Here is a 24158-nt window from a genome sequence, read left to right on the forward strand (position 1 = left end):
GCCAAATTCCAATTGATGTATTTTCCCAAATACATCAATACTTACTAAACATCTATTCATTTGCCTTCTTTGGAATAATTACTTTTTGGAGAGAAAATTAACTTAAAAGTCACCGAGGCAAACAGTAGCGGGAATGTAATACCAATGAAAACGCTAATTGCCTAACCATAGGAGTTCTTAAAATTGAGTTACCAACATTGTGAACAGTGCGACCATACAACCCTTGAAGTTTACTCGTGTTTTTCAAGTGTGATGCTAGTGTTTACAAAAGTTTGCAATAGTTATAATTCGTAATATTATTGTACGCTGTGCAAGCGTGCTAGTATTTTTCTGCACTGTTGTGCCGTTCAGAAACTTAATTTTCAAGACATGAAGTTACAATATTTTGTCCGTGTGTGTATTTTTGTGCACTGTAGTTGCGTCCATAATCTTCGTTCCCGGGAAAGGTAATGAGCTAAATAATGAGTATGAACAGTGATATTATACTTAAGTAGACAAACTTTTCTTCTCTCTCTCTCTCTCTCTCTCTCTCTCTCTATCTCTATCTCTCTCTCTATCTCTCTCTCTATCTCTCTCTCTATCTCCAGCGTACACTTAAGATTAAGTGTAAGGATGCCGGACGCCCAATGCCTGATCTTAATATAAGGAGGTATCCTAAAAGTAAAAGTAATGAAATCGTGCGTAAATTCAGAATAGATATATATAAAAGAACTGAGCGGATCTGTGCGTGGGAAATTACTAACATGTTGATTTGTTTTATTTTTATGATTCATGAGTGATGAAAGCGAAGGGACTTGGACCAAAGTCGGAGTGGTAGATTTAGGACATTTGTACCAAAAAATAAAGAAACACAAAAGGTCTACATCTCATATGCTTGCCCAGTTACAATTCGATCTCCTGGGAAGACAGGATAACCGTCAGTAAGCTGACTGTGCTTACAGGCAGTCTGTGGAAAGAGACAACGATCAAGTACGGAAAAATCGTTATGTGCTGTGTAAAGTTCTGTGGCGCGTTTGAGATGGCATTGCGCGGACATGTCGAAACAAGTGAATCATCGAATCCTGGTATATTTCGAGGCCTCGTTAATTTTAGTTCTGAAACTGACGTTGCATTAAAAGACCATCTGTCGAAAGCTACTGCTTTCGAAAACACCTCGAAAGACATTCAGAATGATTTGCTTTCGTGCATGTATGAAATCTGTCGTGAGAAAACAAAAATAAAGAAATCACCAAAACGCACTTCATTCCGGTAATCGCAAATGGGACCACCGATATATCAACTACAACAATTTGTTATCGTTCTTTCCAACGGTAAGCCAGTTGAAAGATTCTGGGGTTTCCTCACACCCTGTAGTCATGATGCTAAGACAATAGCAGAGTGTTAAAATTTTCTTTGAGAGAAGTTGTGGATAATCCAGATAAGTTGATTTCACAAGGTAACGATGGAGCAAATGTAATGAGTGGTCACCATTCAGGGTGCAAGTTCTCATCAGGGAAGATTTTAGGCATGCACATTATATTCACTGTTATGCCCATTCTTTGAACTTAGTCATGGCACAGGTGACAGGGGGCGAGAGGAGATACTGAGGGGGGGGGGATTCCTTCTGTTGAACTCCCAGTGACGAAAGTCACACGCCGCCACTGTTAGGAACATGAACATATGGAATGGCCATTCCACAGCTACCACGGTTTTAGCATTGTTACAATCTTTTATACAAACCTAAATATTTCAGAAACACTGCCTGATTCACATCGTATTTGATATATTACTACTCTAATGTAATAGTGGAATGCCTTTTCTGAGGTGAGGTTAAAATATCAAAAGTTCTCTTATGTCTGGCTAAAACAGAATCGCTCACAGCTTGTATCTCATACAGAGGACAAGGCGCTGAGGGTTCCGATGACGTCACCGACAGCTAAGCGTGGTGGGAGTAGTGATGGGCAGTCAGACTAGGTCTCGAGATTTCTCGGGATTTCTCGAGACTAGCGCAGGCACTATTTCTCGCGAGAAATTTCGAAAAATCTCGAGAGCGTTGTCCCCGCATTGTTTGGCGAGCAGCGTGTCGTAGGCCTACAGGTAGTCGGAACTGAATGTTGTTTGTGCCGAGTATGCGAATAGCCAACCACGGGTCTTCTCCATGTCGTAAATTCGTGTCAACAAGTGACTAGTGCGTTCATTTCTACCGAGGTCTATTTTGACGCGGTATAACATAATTATAAGGGATGCGCATTCTGGCATTGTATGCACTGGTAGGTACATGAATGAGTGGTTGAGGTACAAAACCTGATGACTACTGTAGGTACACGTGCCTGGATACTAGAGGCGTGCATTATTCGAACTCGAGACGAGTTAAGATGAGCCTTGTATATACACCACCATTAAGCATGAGTGGAATGTGTTATCTAAAATGCTTCAGTTTGCTCCAGTTCTCTCTGCTGATAGGTGTACAGCGTTATCAGACCCCACATTCAATAACATGACCACTGCTTGTGTTTACCGATATTTTAATGACGAAGGAAATAATCCCTTACACTGTTATAGAGTAGGCCTATGCCCGTCATAATTAGGTACTTCGATATATGACTGTGCAATGTGAAATTGTACTAGATGTAAGCGACAACTTGAAGACTATGTCCGAAACGCAACGTAAGTCGTGGATGTCGGTTATTTTGAAGAGATGTCACATATCACAGCCCGCTGTGTTGCTTGTTCAAAAGAAGTAAAATACGTCGACAGAAATACTTCTGGGATGATCCGGCACGTACACACGCATAATGTCAATGAATAGGAATTGTCACAAAACACCTCCGGCCCGGTCTGCATCACAAGAAGCTACCCTGTCGACTAGTGATGGGCAGTCTGAGACGAGATCTCGAGATTTCTCGAGACTAGAGCAGACAATTTCTCGCGAGAAATTTCGAGATATCTCGACAGCGTTGTCCCAGCATTGTGTGGCGAGCAGCGTGTCGTAGGCCTACAGGTAAACGGAGCTGAATGTTGTTTTCACCGAGTATGCGAACAGCAAACCACGCACCTTCTCCATTCCGTAAATACGTGTCAACAAGCGACTAGGGCGTTCATTTCTCTCATTTCTAGCAAGGTCTATTTTGACGCAGTATAACAATTATACAGAATACGCAATCTGGCATTGTATGCAGCGGTAAATACACGAATAAATAGGCTAAGTACAGAAATTGACGGCTACTGTAGGTACACGTACCTGGATACTAGAGGCGTGCATTGTTCGAACTCGAGACAAGGCAAGATGTGCCCTGCTGCATATACAACCACCATTACGCATGAGTGAAATGTGTAATCTAAAATGCTTGTGTTTGCTCCAATTCTTTCGACAGGTAGGTGTACATCGTTATCAGACCCCACATTCAATATCATTATGACCACTGCTTGTGTTTACCGATATTTTGGTGACGAAGGAAATAATTCCTTACAGTGTTATAGAATATTCGCGTCATACGTAAAGTTAGCATAATAACCCAACAACAAGAAGAGTACACAAGCAATTCCATGAAAAGGGAATATTACAAGAAGTACTAATAATTTAACATTCTATATCCAGCATCATACACAAATTCAGTATTTCCAGTGCTTAACACTATCGCTTACAATACTATAGGTTGAGCTTTCTACTAGCTTATCATTACAAGTGATAATAAAGTGAAGTTAAACCATCATCCCCTACAACTATAACGACAACAACAACAAAGAACGAAAATATGGCAAGAAATACTACTAGTTTAACTTTCTAAATTCAGCATCATTATTCACAAATTCACACACAACTGAAGTATTTACATTACTTAACACTATGGCTTACAATACCATGGGTTGAACTTACTACTAGCTTAAAACAAGTGACAAAGTTATAACAAGAGTACAACAAGCAATTCCATGGGGGAAAAATATTAGAGGAATTGCTACTAGTTTAACATTCTAAATCCAGCAGAAAATCACAAATTCAGTGTCCGTCGTTTACAGCTTTTACTTTTCACTTTACACTAGCACTAATCATCATCTTAAACGATTTGATACCGGAAGAGAATCTGTCAAAGACTGCTGCAGGTAATTTATTCCAATCCCTTATGGTCCTGTTTACGAAGGAAAACTTGCCCCCATCATAATGCTGGTTATTATTACACTACTGTAAGTGACCATTGCCACCGGGATATTTCGCATTTTCGATGTATTTGTTAATAATAATTAGACACTTCGGTATTTGACAGTGCAATGTGTAATTGTGTCTAGTTGTACGCAACAACTTGTAGACGATGTCCGAAATGCAACGTAAGTCGTGGTTGTCAATTATATTGAAGATATGTCACATAGCATATCCCTCTGTGTTTTTTATTCAAACGAAGTAAAATACGTCGGTGGAAATACTTCTAGGATGATCCGACACTTAAAAACACAATGTAAATTAGGAGGAATAGTCACAGAACACCTCCGGCCCGGTCTGAATCACAAGAAGCTACCCAGCCGACAACGATTGTGAGGCATCCTGGTAGGTTTACATCCTAATAACAGTTATACCGGTTATTCAGATAAGAAGTCCACCTGAAATAACTCTTGAACAGTTTAAGATAGGCCTACTGGCATTCTGCCTTCACTTTCGTTAATGGTACTAAGGAGCTCATAGTTCAACATGCAGTGCTTTCCCAGGCTTTTGGACAAAATTTATCGTCACAAACGTTTCCATGTGAGAACTGCTGATGATAAATATCAAGCGTACACTCGTAGTTACTGGGACGTCGCGTCGCACAGCTCGCAGCCCACGAGAATCTGTCTCGAGAGCGTTGCCCATCAACCCTGCTGAAAGATTTGGAGCAAGGTCGGGCATTTTAGATTACACGTTCCACTCATGTGTAATGGGGGTTGCATATGTAGCAGAGCAAATCTTCCCCGTCCCAAGTTCGATTAATGCACGCCTCTGGTATCCATTTAGGTGTACATCCTATCTACAGTTATTCACAAATTAAGGGTTGTTCAGCTAAGATGTCCACCCCAAATATGTCGTGAACAGTTTAAGATACTGACATTCGGTTTTCACTTTCGTTAATGGTATTAAGGGGTTCATAGTTGAACATGCAGTACTTCCTCAGGCTTTTAAGGAAATGTATTGGCTCACGTTTTCATATGAGAACGTTATTTCACGCAATAACTGCGTTACTGGTACGTCGCACAGCTTGCATTACAGGAATATCGGTCTCGAGATTCTCGCGAGAGTCAAGGTAGATAGAGTACGAGGTAGGGATCACGCGCAGGTCTCCCCACCACGCTTGGCCGTCGATGACGTCAACATGAACCCTCAGCGCCTTTCTGCATGAGGTAGGCTAATACACTGCTGTAAGCTATTCTGTTTTAGCCACAAGAGAACTTCATTGATATCTTAACATCGCCTAAGAAAATGCATTACACTTCACTATTACAGTAGAGTAATAATAGATCAAATACAGTGTGAATCCAACTGCGTTTCTGAAGTATTTCGATCTGTATAAAAGGTTGTAACAATGCTAAGACTGTGATCGCAGTGGAATGACCATTCCATATGTTCATGTTCTCAACACCTATGATAAGAATAACAAGGGGCTCTAATTGTTACAGACTCGAACATTAAAGCTTGATGACTGCAAGAAATATGTCCGTTGTTACAAGCAATATTGGGAAACTATATACACTGTCAACAACACAAACAGCAAATGTTAGGAAACTGTCCACAACACAAACAGTACAGTAAATGTTCTCCAAGTACCAGGACAAATTCCACGTTAACATTAGATAGGCCATATTAATGAGCCTGTATGTTAACATGCTTAGCACTGGTTTCATATACAACGTAATAAATTGCCTTTCATAAAAAATAACAGGTATGTTATACACAAAGAATAATGCTGATATTAAAAAAACTAATATCAAACACACTTATCCATAGCATCAGTGGAATTGCTTTGCTTTTCTTCTTTCTTTATCGGTGTTGTATTATCTGAAACCCGGTCTCTTCAGTGTCTTAGTTTTGTTTAAAACGTCCATTCGAATAAAAGAACGGCTTCTCACGAAGCAACTTGCAAGTTCATAAATTTCGGAGAATTTTTTTTCAGGATATTCGTAAGGTTTGTGATTTTTTTTTTGCTAGGGGCTTTACGTCGCACCGACACAGATAGGTCTTATGGCGACGATGGGATAGGAAGGGCCTAGGAGTTGGAAGGAAGCAGCCGTGGCCTTAAGGTACAGCCCCAGCATTTTCCTGGTGTGAAAATGGGAAACCACGGAAAACCATTTTCAGGGCTGCCGATAGTGGGATACGAACCTACTATCTCCCGGATGCAAGCTCACAGCCGCGCGCCTCTACGCGCACGGCCAACTCGCCCGGTGTGATGTTAGAACCCTCTTTCAGTTCTTTCCCGTGGTAAAATTGAAACTACCGAGCTCGATAGCTGTAGTCGCTTAAGTGCGGCCAGTATTCGGGAGATTGGGTTCGAACCCCACTGTCGGCAGCCCTGAAGATGGTTTTCCGTGGTTTCCCATTTTCACACCACGCAAATGCACGGGCTGAACCTTAATTAAGGCCACGGACGCTTCCTTCCCATCCTAGCCCTTTCCTGTCCCATCGTCGCCGTAAGACTTACCTGTGTCGGTGCGACGTAAAGCAACTTGAAAAAAAAATTGGGACTCTCTTGCAATTTAATTTCCACCCCTTGTATTTTGACCTGTTTTCTCTCCAAATTACTTTCTATATCGAGGTTATTCTTCTTTATCCTAAAAGCTATATAGCCAGTGAAGTCTTCAAGCAGCTCCTTGGTTTCACGACTGTCCTCGAGCTGTTTTACTAGATCTTCAAGGGCTTTAACGAACCCTTGCTTATCCTCCGATAAAAAAATAGAATGTTGTGGGCTCAACGCTGGCCTTAGACTGGCACACGATATCCGAGTTTTGATCGAGTTCATTAGTACATATTTGGGCGTAATATTTCATAATCTTCCGGAGAACAGTTGGAATTTCTTATCGCCTCGGAAGCATTGAGGCTAGAAGCAATGATTTCACCTTTCGCGTCACAGCTGTCGGAAGAGGATCATCATAAAGCCTTCCGAACCTTCGAAGCTGAGAAAAACAGCTTTCGATAATGTCTGGATTACTTCTGTCACCATTTATTTACGTCAGTGGTTTTAGGGAATACATGAAAGTGTATCTTTCCTTCCTTCGCGTGCCTGCTATGATTTGTGCAGCCTGCAATGGCATGACAAAGCATACTGAAAAGTGTACACTGTTACTGCTTTTTACGTTTTATCTCATAAAATAAACACACACGGTTTCTTATACACCACAGATATGTTACTACCGTGTATTATTAGCACCTAGCTTCTGCGTGCACAGCGATTCTTATTCGAACTACCTCTACCTCATTCAGGCAGATTCAACGCGAGGGTCCTGCGTGACGTCACAGCTCTGCTTTGCCACTGCGCACCTCTCTCGTGATCCCTACCTTGTATTCTACGTACCTTGGCGAGAGTCTCGAGATCTGTGACGTAAGTCTCGAGAGTCTCGAGCGAGAGCGTTGCCCATCACTAGCTTGAGTTTGCTCCAATTCTTTTGACAGGTAGGTGTACATTGTTATCAGACACCACATTCAATATATGACAACTGCTTTTGTTTACCGATATTTTGGTGACGAAGGAAATAATTCCTTACAATGTTATGCAGTATTCACGTCATATGTAAAGTTAGCATAATTACTCAACAACAACAGGAGTACAAGCAATTCCATGGAAAGGAAATATTACAAGAAGCACTACTAATTTAACAGTTTAAATCCAGCTTCATCGTACACAAATGCAGTATTTCCAGTGCTTAACATTACCGCTTACTATACTACAGGTTGAGCTTTCTACTAGCTTAACATTACAAGTGATAATAAAGTGAAGTTAAACCATCATTACCCTACAACTATAACGACAACAACAACGACGAAAGAAAATACAAGAAATACTCCATGTTTAACTTTCTAAATCCAGCATCATTATACACTAATTCACACACAGCTTAAGTATTTCCATTACTTAACACTATGGCTTACAATACTATAGGTTGAACGTACTACTAGCTTAACACTACAAGTGATATTGAAGTTAAAACAAAACTACCCAACAACTACAACAACAAGAGTACAACAAGCAATTCCATGAAGAGAAAATATTAGAAGAAATACTATTAGTTTAACATTCTAAATCCAGAAGAAAATCACAAATTCAGTGTCCATCATTTACGGCTTTTCATTGTTTCACTTTACACTTGCATTAATCATCATCCTAAAGGATTTGATACCGGAAGAGAATCTATCAAAGACTGCTGCAGGTAATTTATTCCAATCCCTTATGGTCCTGTTTACGAAGGAAAACTTGCCTACATCAGTATGCTGGTTATTATTACACTACTGTTAGTGACCATTGCCACCGGAATATGTCCCATTTGCGATGTATTTGTTAATAATAATAATAATAATAATAATAATAATAATAATAATAATAATAATAATAATAATAATAATAATAATAATAATAATTAGGTACTTCGGTATATGACAGTGCAATGTGTAATTGTGTCTAGTTGAATGCGACAACTTGAAGACGATGTCCGAAATGCAACGTAAGTCGTGGATGTCTTATTTTTGAAGAGATGCCACATACCACAAAAGTAAAATACGTCTGCAGAAAAACTTCTGGGATGGTCCGACACTTAGAAACATATGTTATACATGAGGAGGAATAGTCACAGAACACCTCTGGCCCGGTCTGAATCACAAGAAACTACCCTGCCAACAACGATTGTGAGGCATTCAGGTAGGTTTACATCCTAATAACTTATTAACACATTATACGGGTTATTCAGATAAGAAGTTCACTTGAAATAATTCGTGAACAGTCTGGCATTCCGTCTTCATTTTCGTAAACGTCATTAAGGAGCTCATAGTTCAACATGCAGTTCTTTCCTAGGCTTTTGACAAAATTTATCTTCACACACGTTTCCATATGAGAACTTATGATAACTTAAGCTTACACACGTAGTTACTGGGACGTCTCACAGCTCGCAGCACACGAGAATGTCTCGAGAGCGTTACCCATCACCCCTGCTGAAAGAATTGGAGCAAAATAGGGTATTTTAGATTACACGTTCCACTCATGTGTAATGGGGGTTGCATATGTAGCAAAGTACTTCTTCCCCGTCTCAAGTTCGAACATTGCACGCCTCTAGTATCCCATCTACAGTTATTCACAAATTATGCAGGGTTATTCAGCTAAGATGGCCACCCCAAATATGTCGTGAACAGTTTAAGATACTGACATTCGTTTTACACTTTCGTTAATGGTGTTAAGAGTTTAGAGTTGAACATGCAGTACTTTTCCAAGCTTTTGACAAAATGTATTGGCTCACGTTTTCATATGAGAACGTTATTTTACGCAATAACTGCCATTGATATACTATCAAGTTTACAGCCGTAGTTACTGGTACGTCGCACAGCTTTCACTACAGGAGGATCAGTCTCGAGAGTCTCGAGCGAGAGAGTTGCCCATCACTAGGTGGGAGACCTGTGCGTGATCCCTACCTCGCGAATCGCATATCAATAGGCTATGTCGGGTATCATCTCCGTACCAAGCTCATATCATTGCTATGTTCCCATTACCTTGGTATCTGGTATGGGAATAAGTTATTACGCGATTTTTCGCAAACCATTTCACAAATAATATTTCAGGTGTTTATTTTGAAATGATCGTGATAGATCCCTCAGAGAATGTTTTTGCAAATTTACATGAAATTCTGTTCAGCGGTTTTAGACGTGATGCCGTTTAAGAGAGTAGACTTAATTTCATTCCTTTGTCACTAAAGATTTAGAATTCCTAGCATGATAAACAGCCAAATGTAATAGTAGGGCCTACCGTACTGTATTTTCAGATGTAATGGATATCGTATTCCGTCTTATTACATTACTCACAATACTGAATATTATAAAGAAATTGAAAAGAATACCTGCAGCTATCTGGTATTATGTTTACAAGGCCTAAGGAGTCTTCCATTTGCACTCCCCTTTCTTTTGCCGATATCCTCATTCTTCGAAGGGTTGGAACGCTTCCATTGTTTCCTCTGGTTAGTGTTACAAGTAATACACTAGCTGAGGGAATGGCGTAAATCTTGCACCTGATGAGAATTCCGCCACCTCGGTGTCTCCGTGAAAGTAAATACTAGGACGTCAAAGCAATATAATCTACGATTCATGGGCCTAACAATGCCCATGTTGGGAGAGGGAATGTCTGCTGTGCATCAGTAGGCTACCGGTACATCCGAACAAACAGGCGTATTTTTTCCCTATTTTTAGGCTGTATATAAACTACGATATCTATGTATAAGAAATATCCAGTAGTGTGGCTTCGTGTACTATAACAAGCTATAAAAGGTAGGCTAATAGGCTTGTCTAATTTGTATCAGCGAGGAAGTTCACCTTCCTTCAGTGTGACTAAAAGAACCGAACCAAGCCCCCTCCCCCTCTTTTTTCGCGAAAAAAATATTGTAATCCTTATGACGGTGGTATGACTTATGCTTACCTCTTGGAGAAACCTACCCTACAGCCTGATTACTAACATTTCTCCGCAAGTTACCTGAAATATTCTCGATCCCCTCCCCATTCGAGCCAAGAATCGTTTTGTTTATGAAAAATAATATTTTGAAAACTAGTGATCATAGCCACAGAACCTCCAGTTTTACGCGGAATTCGAACCACAGGAACGTGACCATTACAAATATCCCGCACACACCGGCCAGGATTCGAACCGCGGCCGTCTTGGTGAGAACACTATGTTAAGAAATCTAGCAGTTTGTGTACTTCGAAGGATATCGAAAAGGTCAATACTTAAACTTTCATCTTACAGTGGGAGGGTATTCATGGAAGATTGTTTAAAACCAGGTCACCGAGTAAGTGGCCATGCGGTTAGGGTCGTGCAGCTGTAAGCTTGCATTCGGGAGAGAGTGGGTTCGAACCTCACTGTCGGCAGCCCTGAAGATGGTTTTCCGTGGTTTCCCATTTTCACACCAGTCAAATGCTAGGGCTCTACCTTAAGGCCACGATCGCTTTCTTCACGCTCCTAGCCCTTTCCTATCCCATCGTTGCCATAAGACCTGTGTCGGTCCGACGTTAAGCTAATTTTTAAAAAAGCAGTTGTCTTGCCGTACATCTTCAGATATAGAGACTAACTTGATCCTTGTATAGTATGTCCGACCCCGCGGTGTAGGGGGCAACGCGTCCGCCTGTCACCCAGCGGCCCCGGGTTTGATTCCCGGCCGGGTCAGGGCTTTTAATTGTAAATGTTTAATATCCCAGTCCTGGGGACTGGGTGTTTGTGTCGTCCTTGACGTTTCTTTCCTCATATTCAACACTTTACACTTCCGCCATTTACAAAATACACGCAGGTTCCTCATATGGTGCACCGGGCGAGTTGGCCGTGCGGTCAGGAGCGCGCAGCTGTGAGGTCGCATCCGGGAGATAGTGTGTTCGAACCCCACTGTCGGCAGCCCTGAAGATGGTTTTCCGTGGTTTCCCATTTTCACACCAGGCAAATGCTGGGGCTGTACCTTAAGGCCACGCCCGCTTCCTTCCCATTCCTAGGCCTTCCCTGCCCCATCGTCGCCATAAGACCTATCTGTGTCGGTGCGACGTAAAGCAAAATGGCAAAAAAAAATAGCATATACGGTGCAAGTAGGGGAAAAAGATCTTTCTAGGTCGACGCGCCGAAAAAATATCATTTTTAAAAAACTAGCAATTCTTCAGTGTACCTCGAAGGATATCGAAAAAGTCAATACAGTGGAAAACTTGATCCTTCTAATGAAAGGATGAAGTATAAATTAAATATAAGTTAATTGTAGCGGTGTATTATGTCATTGAATCTCGCACGTAGATTATTTCAGGCAACTTTGATCTTCCCACAGGTGGAAATACCTCAGCGTAGGCATCATACCAGTCGGGCTGATATTGGAAGGGATGGGAGGAGGTAGGCAAGGCATTTTTTGCCTCCTCTTAGAGCAGCAAAGTGCAATTTCCCCCACCACCACCACAAAAAATCAAAAAGAATTATCCTGGATATAAGTCCCTTTAAAACGGAGAGTAATCCATTAAGCTCTCGCTAGTGCGTTTGGGAAGACAATCTGGGGTACCGTACTTCCATTAAAACTGTTTGAGCGCTGGGTGATCCGAATTAACTGACTGTTACGGAGTTTCCGTAGAAGTAATCAGACGTACAATCAAGAGGCGCAGAATTGCCAGTTATAGGAAAATATACACTGACTGACAGAGCAAATGCAACACCAAGAAGGAGTGGTCAGAACTTTATGCCAATTGCAGGGTAGACTGACGTCACTGAGCTATGCTCATGATGTGAAATGCGCCGCTGTGCGGCGCACGTAGCGAACGATAAATGGGACACGGCGTTGGCGAATGGCCCACTTCGTACCGTGATTTCTCAGCCGACAGTCATTGTAGAACGTGTTGTCGTGTGCCACAGGACACGTGTATAGCTAAGAATGCCAGGCCGCCGTCAACGGAGGCATTTCCAGCAGACAGACGACTTTACGAGGGGTATGGTGATCGGGCTGAGAAGAGCAGGTTGGTCGCTTCGTCAAATCGCAGCCGATACCCATAGGGATGTGTCCACGGTGCAGCGCCTGTGGCGAAGATGGTTGGCGCAGGGACAAGTGGCACGTGCGAGGGGTCCAGGCGCAGCCCGAGTGACGTCAGCACGCGAGGATCGGCGCATCCGCCGCCAAGCGGTGGCAGCCCCGCACGCCACGTCAACCGCCATTCTTCAGCATGTGCAAGACACCCTGGCTGTTCCAATATCGACTAGAACAATTTCCCGTCGATTGGTTGAAGGAGGCCTGCACTCCCGGCGTCCGCTCAGAAGACTACCATTGACTCCACAGCATAGACGTGCACGCCTGGCATGGTGCCGGGCTAGAGCGACTTGGATGAGGGAATGGCGGAACGTCGTGTTCTCCGATGAGTCACGCTTCTGTTCTGTCAGTTATAGTCACCGCAGACGAGTGTGGCGTCGGCGTGGAGAAAGGTCAAATCCGGCAGTAACTGTGGAGCGCCCTACCGCTAGACAACGCGGCATCATGGTTTGGGGCGCTATTGCGTATGATTCCACGTCACCTCTAGTGCGTATTCAAGGCACGTTAAATGCCCACCGCTACGTGCAGCATGTGCTGCGGCCGGTGGCACTCCCGTACCTTCAGGGGCTGCCCAATGCTCTGTTTCAGCAGGATAATGCCCGCCCACACACTGCTCGCATCTCCCAACAGGCTCTACGAGGTGTACAGATGCTTCCGTGGCCAGCGTACTCTCCGGATCTCTCACCAATCGAACACGTGTGGGATCTCATTGGACGCCGTTTGCAAACTCTGCCCCAGCCTCGTACGGACGACCAACTGTGGCAAATGGTTGACAGAGAATGGCGAACCATCCCTCAGGACACCATCCGCACTCTTATTGACTCTGTACCTCGACGTGTTTCTGCGTGCATCGCCGCTCGCGGTGGTCCTACATCCTACTGAGTCGATGCCGTGCGCATTGTGTAACCTGCATATCGGTTTGAAATAAACATCAATTATTCGTCCGTGCCGTCTCTGTTTTTTCCCCAACTTTCATCCCTTTCGAACCACTCCTCCTTGGTGTTGCATTGTCACTGTCAGTCAGTGTAAGTTTCGTTAAGCGTGAGTTAACCCAACGCGGCCAGAAGTGAAGGTATTCGAACTAGGAATTGTACCTGGTGTCCACAATTAAAGTTATGGTATTCAGCCCTTTACAACGCGATCTGTAATTATCGTGTCAAATTTCGTAGACATGCTAAATAAGCCATGCACTCGTGAATTATGCCACAAAGATTAGGTAGCTCCAAGTTTTGCCACCAGGCGAAAATATGGCGCCGTAAGCAATAGTAGGGGTCACAGAAAAACGGAATAAAATATCAAACATATGATAACGGTAGTTCTGGGAGGTTTATTAGCATTCATGGTTACAAACACTGTTCAATATGATCTCCGAGCTCAGCAACATGCTGCATCCGTAACATGGCGTGGTCGACAGTTGGCCGCAGCATATCAGGTGAAATCAGAGAGACATGTCTAATACTAGCCTTTAGATCAGAGACCGGACATATCCCTGACAGACATGTTCTTTCAAATAACCCCACAACCTGAAATCTCATGGATTTAGGTCGGAGGACCTCTAAGGCCACGCATCTGGAAAATGCCTAGAGATAATGCGGTCGTTACTGAAGGTTTCTCGGAACAATTCTTTCACCTGGCGAGCGATGGGGCCTATGTGATGTTGCCCCATCTTGAATGAAAATAACGGTGTGGTTACAGTTGCGTTCCTGCAAAGTTAGAATCACGTGTTGCACAAGGAGGTCCCTATAACGTGCAGATGTCACTGTACACCTAACAGGCCCACGAGGGATCATATCAAAGAAAAACGGACCGAGAATGAAGGAGCTTGAAAAACCACACCAGTCACGTAAGCTGAATGTAGTGGTTGTTCCTGCACAACGTTTGGAAGAGTTGAACCCCACATGCAACAGTTCTGTGTATTTACTGCAACCACCACCGCCAAAGTAAAAAGCGCCTCATCAGTCCACAGAATATTCCCCGGTCACACGTTTTCCACATCCACGAGTGCCAGAAACCGAAAGGCAAAGTCATGGCGTGGTGCAACATCTTGGGGTTTCAATTTGTGAACAGTATGAAGTTCGTAGGAATACCAGAGTAAAATGCGCCGCAAAATCTTGTGAACTGTTGACCGGGGTAGCGACAATTCACGTGACACAGCTCGAGTACTGGTTACGGAATTGGGAGAATGTGCTGCACGGTCTGCTACAGCAACTTCAACATGCATGGGGATGGGCCGCAGTCCTCTCCCTGGTGCGACATCCAATTCACAAGGCCTTCAAATCCAATGTATTATCCGCACACTTTATCTTGGTGCATTCATGTACGGGTTTGAGGAGTAAGGAGGGAGCTGTCCCGGTATCGATAGTGCTGCCTGGTGCTGCCAACTGAATGAAAATGAAATCTGAATTGAATCGAGAATATGATCGATCGATATGAAATTTCTAAACTGGTATCATCTTAAGCCAACAACTATGTCACATACACATTATATAACATAAAACATTTCTCGATGCGAATCTTGTTCCTGGCATGAATTCTATACTTTGGCTTTGTTGTGTAAACAACAGTACTAGTACGTGAAGTGTACGCCAGATGTCGCACAACGATGCTTAAGCGATTCATAGTTTGTGTTTCAAAGGTTGCCAGTACGAATCTCGAAGATCGCCGAGGTCGACCGATTCAGCACTAGGGTGTAAATGCACCAAGATAAAGTGTGCGGATAATATGTGTGAATTATCTACCTGAAACTTGGCATTACTACAAAATGTCGCGGATGACGTTACAATTGCTTCCTGAGTGGTTTAAGTGACGAGAATGCTACGGTGAAGCGCGAAAAGGGAAAAAATCTTGCTTGTAGACAATGCTACTAGCGATGCGAATAAACTTTTCACATGCTGTTACGACATTTTTGTAACCCAACTGTACAAAGTGTGTGATCAGAGGTGCTCACGCTGGGCATTTCATCCCGCGGGTGCCCAGCACTGTAAGTGTAAATGGGCGGGCAGGCAGGCGATGAGCGTATGCTATTCACAACCACGGTCACATTGTGCTTACGTCACAGGCCGTGAAGTTTAGGCGAACCAAATACAGTAGAGACAATACGCGACACTTCCTTAAAATGGAAAACAAGTCGCAAGTGGCGCCCCTAGTGGCTTGACCTGAAAATTCGCGTTAAATTCAAATATCAATGGAAATGTACATACGGAAATGGATAAATTAAGTCTAGAAAGAGTTACTAAGAAAGTGTTACTAAGATATTGACTTCAAAGTTGCTAAAACAATTCTGGATACATGAATGAAGAATTATTTAACAGGTTATTATTTAAAGACTGAAATTAGACATTTAATCATGATGTGAAATGGACTGAGGGTGAAAGGGCTTGATCTTTCATTTATGCATTACTTTTTTAGCTTTAGAATTCCTGCCTGAACGTTCACGGCTAGATTTTTCTTTCATTTAAAAGCACTGTATGATATTAAAACTTAACAAAAATATCGGCACATTCCTTACACGCACGATTCAATGAATTTACATTTAAGGGCTGGACACTTTTCCTTTTAACTTGAAGCCTACTAACAAAAAGAAAATCTATAAATTTAGCCTCAAAAACATTCAAGCAACACTTGCCATAATGCCATTACATCAGGGTAAAGCAAATTTGCATCATATTGTTTCAACAAAATATGTACATTTCTTAAATCACCCACATTTTCTTCAGTGCTTGACAACGCATTACGGCATTCCAAATGGGGTAACTTGGAACACAACCAGCCATACTCATATTCATATGTATTTTCCTGAATTAAATCAAACCCGCAGGTCACACCTACAACACATCGGTATTTAAGGTTAACTGCTGCACTATACAATAAAATATGCGTATTATATTTTAAGCCAGTTAAAATATGAATCGAGCAGGTCAGAAGATTATGAAGTACTATAAAAATCTGTCACTGGAAGAATATACATGTAAACAATATTACTTACATTTTCTTGTCACGAGGCAAACTGAAGAAAGACCGCGCATTTTTCTCTACTTCATAGTTACTGCAGCCAAACAGCACATACCTTTCCCCTCATGTTGAGAGGAGATATCAAGAAATGACACACGCTACTATTTAAATATGTCAACTCACTGAAAACGCATAAATAACACCAAAAACACGTGTTCTAACAGAATCTGTAGTTCTCAGGTCAATCCGCTAGAGAGCTGTAATAGCGGTCCCTCCTTATCTAGCAGTGTCGCGTATTGTCTCTACTGTATTTGGGCGAAGTTCTCCCAGTCACTCTCCATAACAGCGGCGATACACTCGTTTGAAATGGAGGCAGAAAATAATCAAAGAAAGAGGGTAGAAATCCACGTAATTTTCAATTTACGTTGTAAGAAATAAGTTATTTATGTTCATTGCAGTTAACAGTACGTATTTTGTCCGATATAATAAAAGAGAATAGCGTTACAAAAATGCTGCAAAGTTTGGGCTGGGAAGAACTGGGAGAAAGGAGACGAGCTGCTCGATTAAGTGGTATGTTCCGAGCTGTCATTGGAGAGATAGCGTGGGAGGACATCAGTAGATGCATACGTTTGAGTGGTGTCTTTAAAAGTAGGAAAGATCACAATATGAAGATAAAGTTGGAATTTAAGAGGACAAATTGGAGCAAATATTCGTTTATAGGAAGGGGAGTTAGGGACTGGAATAACTTACCAAGGAAAATGTTCAATAATTTTCCTATTTCTTTGCGATCATTTAAGAAAAGGCTAGAAAAACAACAGATAGGGAATCTGCCACCTGGGCGACTGCCCTAAATGCAGATCAGTAGTGATTGATTGGATTGATTGAGACCTACATCCTCAAATATTTTCGTAATGTACGTAAGTTAATGAATTACAATTTTCACTATTAAATTTTAAGAGGTGCTTAAAAAGATTTCCTAATATAATACAGAGTTAAGGTGGATAACCTCTGGCTTGTGGTTGCCAGTGGCGTATACTGAGGGCTACCAAGGCTATCACTGAAGCCCAAACCTCAATTGAGAATGATGAAAGTCTAAAGCACATTATAATGCAAGTATCTGACACATTGTTCCATTTACAAAACTGAAAGCAGTGAGAAAAAACGTCGCACGTATTTCTGAGAGCAAGGCTTCGGAGACTGATATTGCAGCCCAGACTCTCGTCCCTCTCCCCTCGACTCGCCCAACGCGGCTTGCCGCTGAACGCCCGATAGGAGCGGTGACCAGGGATGAATAGGTGTATTATCCGCACACTATCTTGGTGCATTTGTGTACGGGGTGGAGGAGTAAGGAGGGAGCTGTCCCGGTATCGATAGTGCTGCCTGGTGCTGCCAACTGAATGAAAATGAAATCTGAATTGAATCGAGAATGTGATCGATCGATATGAAATTTCTAAACCGTTATCATCTTAAGCCAACAACTATGTCACATACACATTATATAACATTATAAAAAACATTTCTCGATGCGAATCTTGTTCCTAGCATGAATTCTATACTTTGGCTTTGTTGTGTAAACAACAACAGTACTAGTACGTAAAGTGTACGCCAGATGTCGCACAACAATGCTTAAGCGATTCATAGTTTGTGTTTCAAAGGTTGCCAGTACGAATCTCGAAGATCGCCGAGGTCGACCGATTTAGCATTAGGGTGTAAATGCACCAAGATAAAGTGTGCGGATAATAGGCTTCGGTCCGTCAGATCGCCACTGCTATCAACCATGCGTTACTCATCGTATATACTCCCTCACCTCATACTTCTGACTTAATTATATAGATAACAGAGTGCTGGTATTTCACTTCCGTTTACTTCTACACCCTTGTAGGAAGACGCATAAGAGTAATATAGTTTTCTTTTTATAGGTAGATCTGCTAAAATGGAATGCAATTTTTCAGGTTCTCTTTTGCTGGTTGGAATAGAACCCGTGATCGTGGGTCGGACACCACCACTTATCTCCCGAGGAAGCTAATAAACCCAGTGAACGATGGGTACGACCACTGTAAAGTTCATCATTTGCATTTAATAATAATAATAATAATAATAATGGATGGCATCTGCATAGGCTTGGTGGTGTCCTAATGAGGATAAAATGAATGGCGAAGACGTCATAAACATCCAATCCCCAAGCCAGGGGAATTAACAGTATGAGGGCTACCATCTCCACTGATTACGGGTTGAGCATGGGCAGTAACAGAGGCCAGGGCAGTAGCTTGTAAAGCAGCCTTCACAACACAACAGGCTTCTCCGTTGGCTATTGGCTGCAGCTCAAAACGCTGAAGGCTTGACGTTCACTAAACCAACCATCGAAATGGGGTAACGTAAGTCTACTGGTAGCCCACGTCTTGATTCCAACATACGCCACTGGTGGTTGCTTAGGTTTAAATTATCTGATAGGCCTAAACTCACCAACAATCAAATAATTTACCGGGAATAAGATCAGTTAGGTTATTTATTTGGAGACGCTGTTCATCTATTTGGTAGATAGATTTACATCGTACTTTAATCTTGGATAGTAAATATCTATGCCCCCACTCGATATGAAACTCCCTCGCCATTTAGAGGCTAGCTATTATCATCTGACGCCTGATTAGTTTCGAATAGGCCTACCGTTTTCCAATTCAGTGAGTAGGGAGATTCAAACAATAACACTGTGCAAAATCAAGCAGTAAAATTGTTGAATTATGTAAATATATTACTTTTGCTGAATGAATAACAGGAATTTTACCTATTAAGAAATGGAAATACCGTCATGTCTATCCAAAGAATTGTAAACCGTAGCGTGTACGCTTAAACCATGTACCTTTTGTAAATTTTAAAACAAAAAATGTGTGTTCTCCATGGAAGTATAAATATAAGAAATTACAAGTGAGTTTATATCGAGCGCAGTTTAAGTCAAACATGAATATCTTGAAAAGGTCTGTTTCTTGCGATTACAGCGTTTTTTTCTTTTTCTTAAATACTGTACCCCATTCAGCATTTTGCTGAATAGTGGAGGAGAGCTTCGTAATGACAACCGAACGTCACCGTTCCCTTCATGCAAAGGGCGTTTGCTCTCGCTTCGCTGTGACTTATGCTTGCTACGTGAACGGCTAGTATTTACGTCAGACCAGCCCGGCCGCACTGGGCTAGCCTGAATGGGCGCCCAGCTGAGCACCTCTGCTCTAGATAGAGGCATAACAGTCTGTAAAAGTGCACTACAGAAAAAAATTCTGATTAGCAGATACAGCGTTCGTGTGTTAGACGCAACTCGTTGGATTTATAGTGCCTGAAAAAAAAAAATCCGTTGACCATCAAGTTTTTCCGGCGATCAGGATTTCCTCCTGAACGCGATGGAAATAAGTTGCTCTCTCCAAGAATTTTGGGATTAACTGCCGGACGTGGATGGTGCTGCAGAACGTGATTTCAAATCAAGTGAATTCCGAAGAATCTTTAGAAGAAATGAATGAGCAGCAGGAGAAAAACAGTTGTTCCCATCTACGCAGGACCACTGAGAGTGTGAAAGACTTTTCAAACATAACCTCGGAATGATAGAAAAAAAGTTGATTGCAACAGTGGAAAGAGTGGACAAAATCAAAGATAAAAGAAAAAGCAGCGACAGATTTAGTTTTCAAGAAGTGATGTAATTACGTATGTAAGCTAACTTTGTAAGCATGATTATTATTTATCAAAAGTTTAAAGCTCTTCTGCAAAGAACACAAGCCAAAAATTTGCACTAGGCTGCAAGACAGAACTGGGAATAAGTATACCACACCGGAACACTTTACTTGGACAAATAAATCTAAGCTGTCTAGGACCACGGATGTATAATGCATTACCTGTGGACGTAATCAGTGGCAATCAGAATACCCTGAAGAACATGGCTCATTACCAATTATTACAAAGTAGATCAACTTGTAAGTTTCCATTATAATATTGAAATCAATTTGCACACTATTCTTCTCTACTAAGAAACCAACCTTCTCCTTAACTCATATCCCTCCTTTCCAGCTTCCTGTTTAGGCCTATTACACCAAATGCAGAAATACAGTTCATAAAATTACTGTAGTTAAATATCACCAAAATGATAATGGAGTAAATTATATTCACTAGATGCCATGATATACATAATCTAGCTATTGTATTTTTGAAGCCCACACACAAGTTTACCTTATGTGGGATTCACACTATCTTATACTACCTCTGTATATGTAAGATACGGATTGAGAATACAAATGTTTAAAATGTAAGTCTAAAATCGTATGCACCATTATGGATTACTGATAAGACTATATTCAAACGAAAAAAAAAAAAAAAACCCACTCCACAGCCAGACTAAGTCACAGGACTTTATCCATGCAACGGCCTCTTTCGCTCTATGCAAGCAAGAACTGTAGGTAGCCTCCCAGGAAAATCTTCCGGGGCATTCTATTTGGTGTACGATACCGGTACTACTTATAAATACAAAAACATGTAAATTATGGTACATAAATACTTAAATAGTAAATATTACAGTATTGCCTTATTGTAATAAGCTACCGTAGTACCCGCAGTAAACATTTGTTTCCGGTCCCCTTATCTTAACACACTCCAAGTTGGACACATTTTTATGGAACCACAAGTGTAATTTAGAGAAGTATTTCTGTAGGTAACTTATTTTATGTACTTATTCAAGGACACGTACGGTGAGGACTTAATGACTGTCCTTTGTCAGGGAACTCTTAAGATATTTGCTGTCTACTATGCTCAAAATTTAGCATTCTTACTTGTAGCTAACGAACTGAACTTTGTACGCAGCACAACTGCTCCAGCCGATTTTCAGCATGTCCAGAGGCTCTGAGACAACAGGCGTTGAGTTAATATCCTTTAGCAGTCTAGTGGAATTGGGTAAAAGGAATACGAAACCCATATACTGTGTTCGTCCCTTTAGATGTCAATGCAGAAAAACCTCCAAATCTCTAAAGATACAGATTAAAACGCAGTTCAATTCAAGGACCATGCATGTGATTCGCAAGCTACCGGTACTCATCAGTTGACAAAGTAAAATGGGGACGCTATTAATCTTAAGGTTCTTGAGGACAAACTTAAGACGTACGGTATTCTTAAATTCTACTTTTAATTCATTTTTTTAACGTCTCCACGATTTAATAGGTATATTACACTACTAACGTAATAAGAACCCCTTCCCCATTAGGAACACTATTAGTTTTCATGCACTTGCGTTGTATTGTACAATTTCCAGAATTAGCTTTTCACCTAAATACTTTTTTTTTTCAGTTTACCAATTACATTTCAAAGAAATTTACAAATTATTGTATAGTTCTTATTAGAAATCATTTCTATCCTGCACCGATCACCACTATACGATCGCTGCTATTTGTCTCTCTCGTATATTGGTACATAGGTATAAGTGAGCACGTGCAGTTAAGAGTCTACGCTCCCAGCAGCAGTTTCTAATAAATACCCGTTAAACGAAAAGTTTCATTTTAGAGTTACAATAAGTTATATAGTACTAAACACACGGTATAGATATTAAACATACGAATGGTCTATCCTCTATTAAGTCATCTTCCCTTTGAAGAATTAAAATAGCAAATCATTATAGTGCAATATTACCTTCTCTTGTTCAAAATCGATGAGTTCCACTGGGCAGCGATGGCACTTTGCCTTAGAAAGAGCAGAACTTCGGAGAGCTTTAGCACGAACGATTCTTCCAAGCCCCCCAGGGCTGAGTCAGCCCCGCTGACTAAGAGTCGACGGAGGCGAATCGCAAATTCAGTACCAACCAATTACAATTCATTCCAGTTCAATGACGCAACAGCGAATCAGGTTCGAGGACAGAGGACCACCCCTACCAAAATTACGAACTAGTGAACGAGTTTTCTATGCCTTGCATTTCAGATTGTTCTGGTACAATCGACGATTAAATAATACACAAATTATTTATGGAGCTGAGAAAGAAATAAAGCAAATATAACTCATCTTGTTAATTTGTTTAAAAATACGCGAATATTCTTCATTTAACAATGTACGGTACCTAATTATTATTACAACGTATCGACAAATAAAATTAATAAAATAATCCGGAGTTTAGAGCTTAAAATTCGTAATTCGTTATTTGGAAGAATAACAAGGAATACTAGGCTATATACGAGTACGCATTTTATTTCCCCCGTCACATAATTGAACTTAGTTTTGACATTAGTGTCAGAAGTCAGAACACGTTTTCACCTGCCGGGCTTAAGAAGCTCAGACGGTAGAGCGCTAGCCTTCTTAGCTGAAACTAACGGTTCCATTCCGCCTCAGTTCGAGGGTATTAGACGGTACTCAAATACATCAGTCTCGTGTCCGAAGATTTACTGGCACGTAAAAGAACGCCCGTGAGACAAAATAGTGGGACGTAAAGACAATAACAACATTATACTTACACGCTCACCTCTTTTGATGAAGAACTGCCGTACTAATCTGCTACCATTTCAGTTTATTCTCGGTTTTCTGGGCCAGTAACATACATATAAAACAATACGATGTGTTAATATTTCTTTCTTAATCTGTTTACCCTCCAGGATTAGTTTTCCCTTTGACTCAGCGAGGATCCCACCCAGTGGCGGTGCGTGCTATATGTTCAGTGGTTCAGTGAACCCCCTAGAAATTAATAAGTCTATGTAAAATGGTATATTACAGCCTGTTCCTTTAATATGCTCTGTATATCCACGCGCGTAGCGGTATTTTTGACATCAGCACTCTGTTGCTCTTCGGAACCAGCGGAGAGGTTCAATTTCAGGACTGTGGTAGCAGGGCAGTGAGACGTAAGGAGGGTGCACAAGGCGAGGGGCTGTGAGGAGCAGGGAAAACATAGCCCAGGAATCGCTGGCGACTGGACCAGCGATAGACACGAGTTACATCGAGCAGTTCCGAAATTAGCCGAAGCACTGTTAGAGCGCGCGGTTAAAGTTTGCCGTATGCAGTAGACAGGCCTTGCCGTATGTGGTAGGTTTTTGAGGGGTTTTAATTTGACGATTTTGCAGTTCTGATGTAATTAACCATAATGAGCCAGAATATTTTGGTAACTACGTTTTGTATAGAATCAACAGGCGTTCGTAGCTTGTCTTTTTGTAATTAATGAGTCGTTTCATTTGTAAGTGGTGATGGCCATTATTGTTTTAACAGGAAATACAACTAGGCAACCATCTATATATAAAATAAGAGTTTTGTCTGTACATAGCTGAGAATTGTATGTCTGTAACGGTCGTGTCCACAGTAACGAGGAAATGCACTTTTTCGTTTTCCGTAATTTCTGTCTGTCTGTATGTATGTACACGCATCATGAGAAAACGGCTGAAGAAAATTTAATAAAAATCGGTATGTAAAGGCTGAAAATAAGTCACTACAATCTAGGCCGTAAATAATTTTATTAACGCTGAGTGAAATGGCAGTTTAGGGGAAGG

The 24158-nt window shown here is 41.5% G+C and overlaps 1 long non-coding RNA gene across 2 annotated transcripts in view; it reads right to left on the reverse strand.

The window, feature by feature from the left end:
- The window catches only part of LOC136857215 (uncharacterized), a 59517-nt gene extending 37056 nt beyond the window's left edge, over window positions 1-22461 (reverse strand). For both annotated transcript variants that reach the window (XR_010858515.2, XR_010858516.2), the window contains exon 1: window positions 22327-22461. This is a non-coding gene — a long non-coding RNA (uncharacterized lncRNA). The remainder of the gene's footprint in view (window positions 1-22326) is intronic.
- Window positions 22462-24158: the final 1697 nt, after the last annotated feature.

Source organism: Anabrus simplex, chromosome 1, assembly GCF_040414725.1.
Source record: "Anabrus simplex isolate iqAnaSimp1 chromosome 1, ASM4041472v1, whole genome shotgun sequence".
Classification (NCBI taxonomy): Eukaryota; Metazoa; Arthropoda; class Insecta; order Orthoptera; family Tettigoniidae; genus Anabrus; species Anabrus simplex.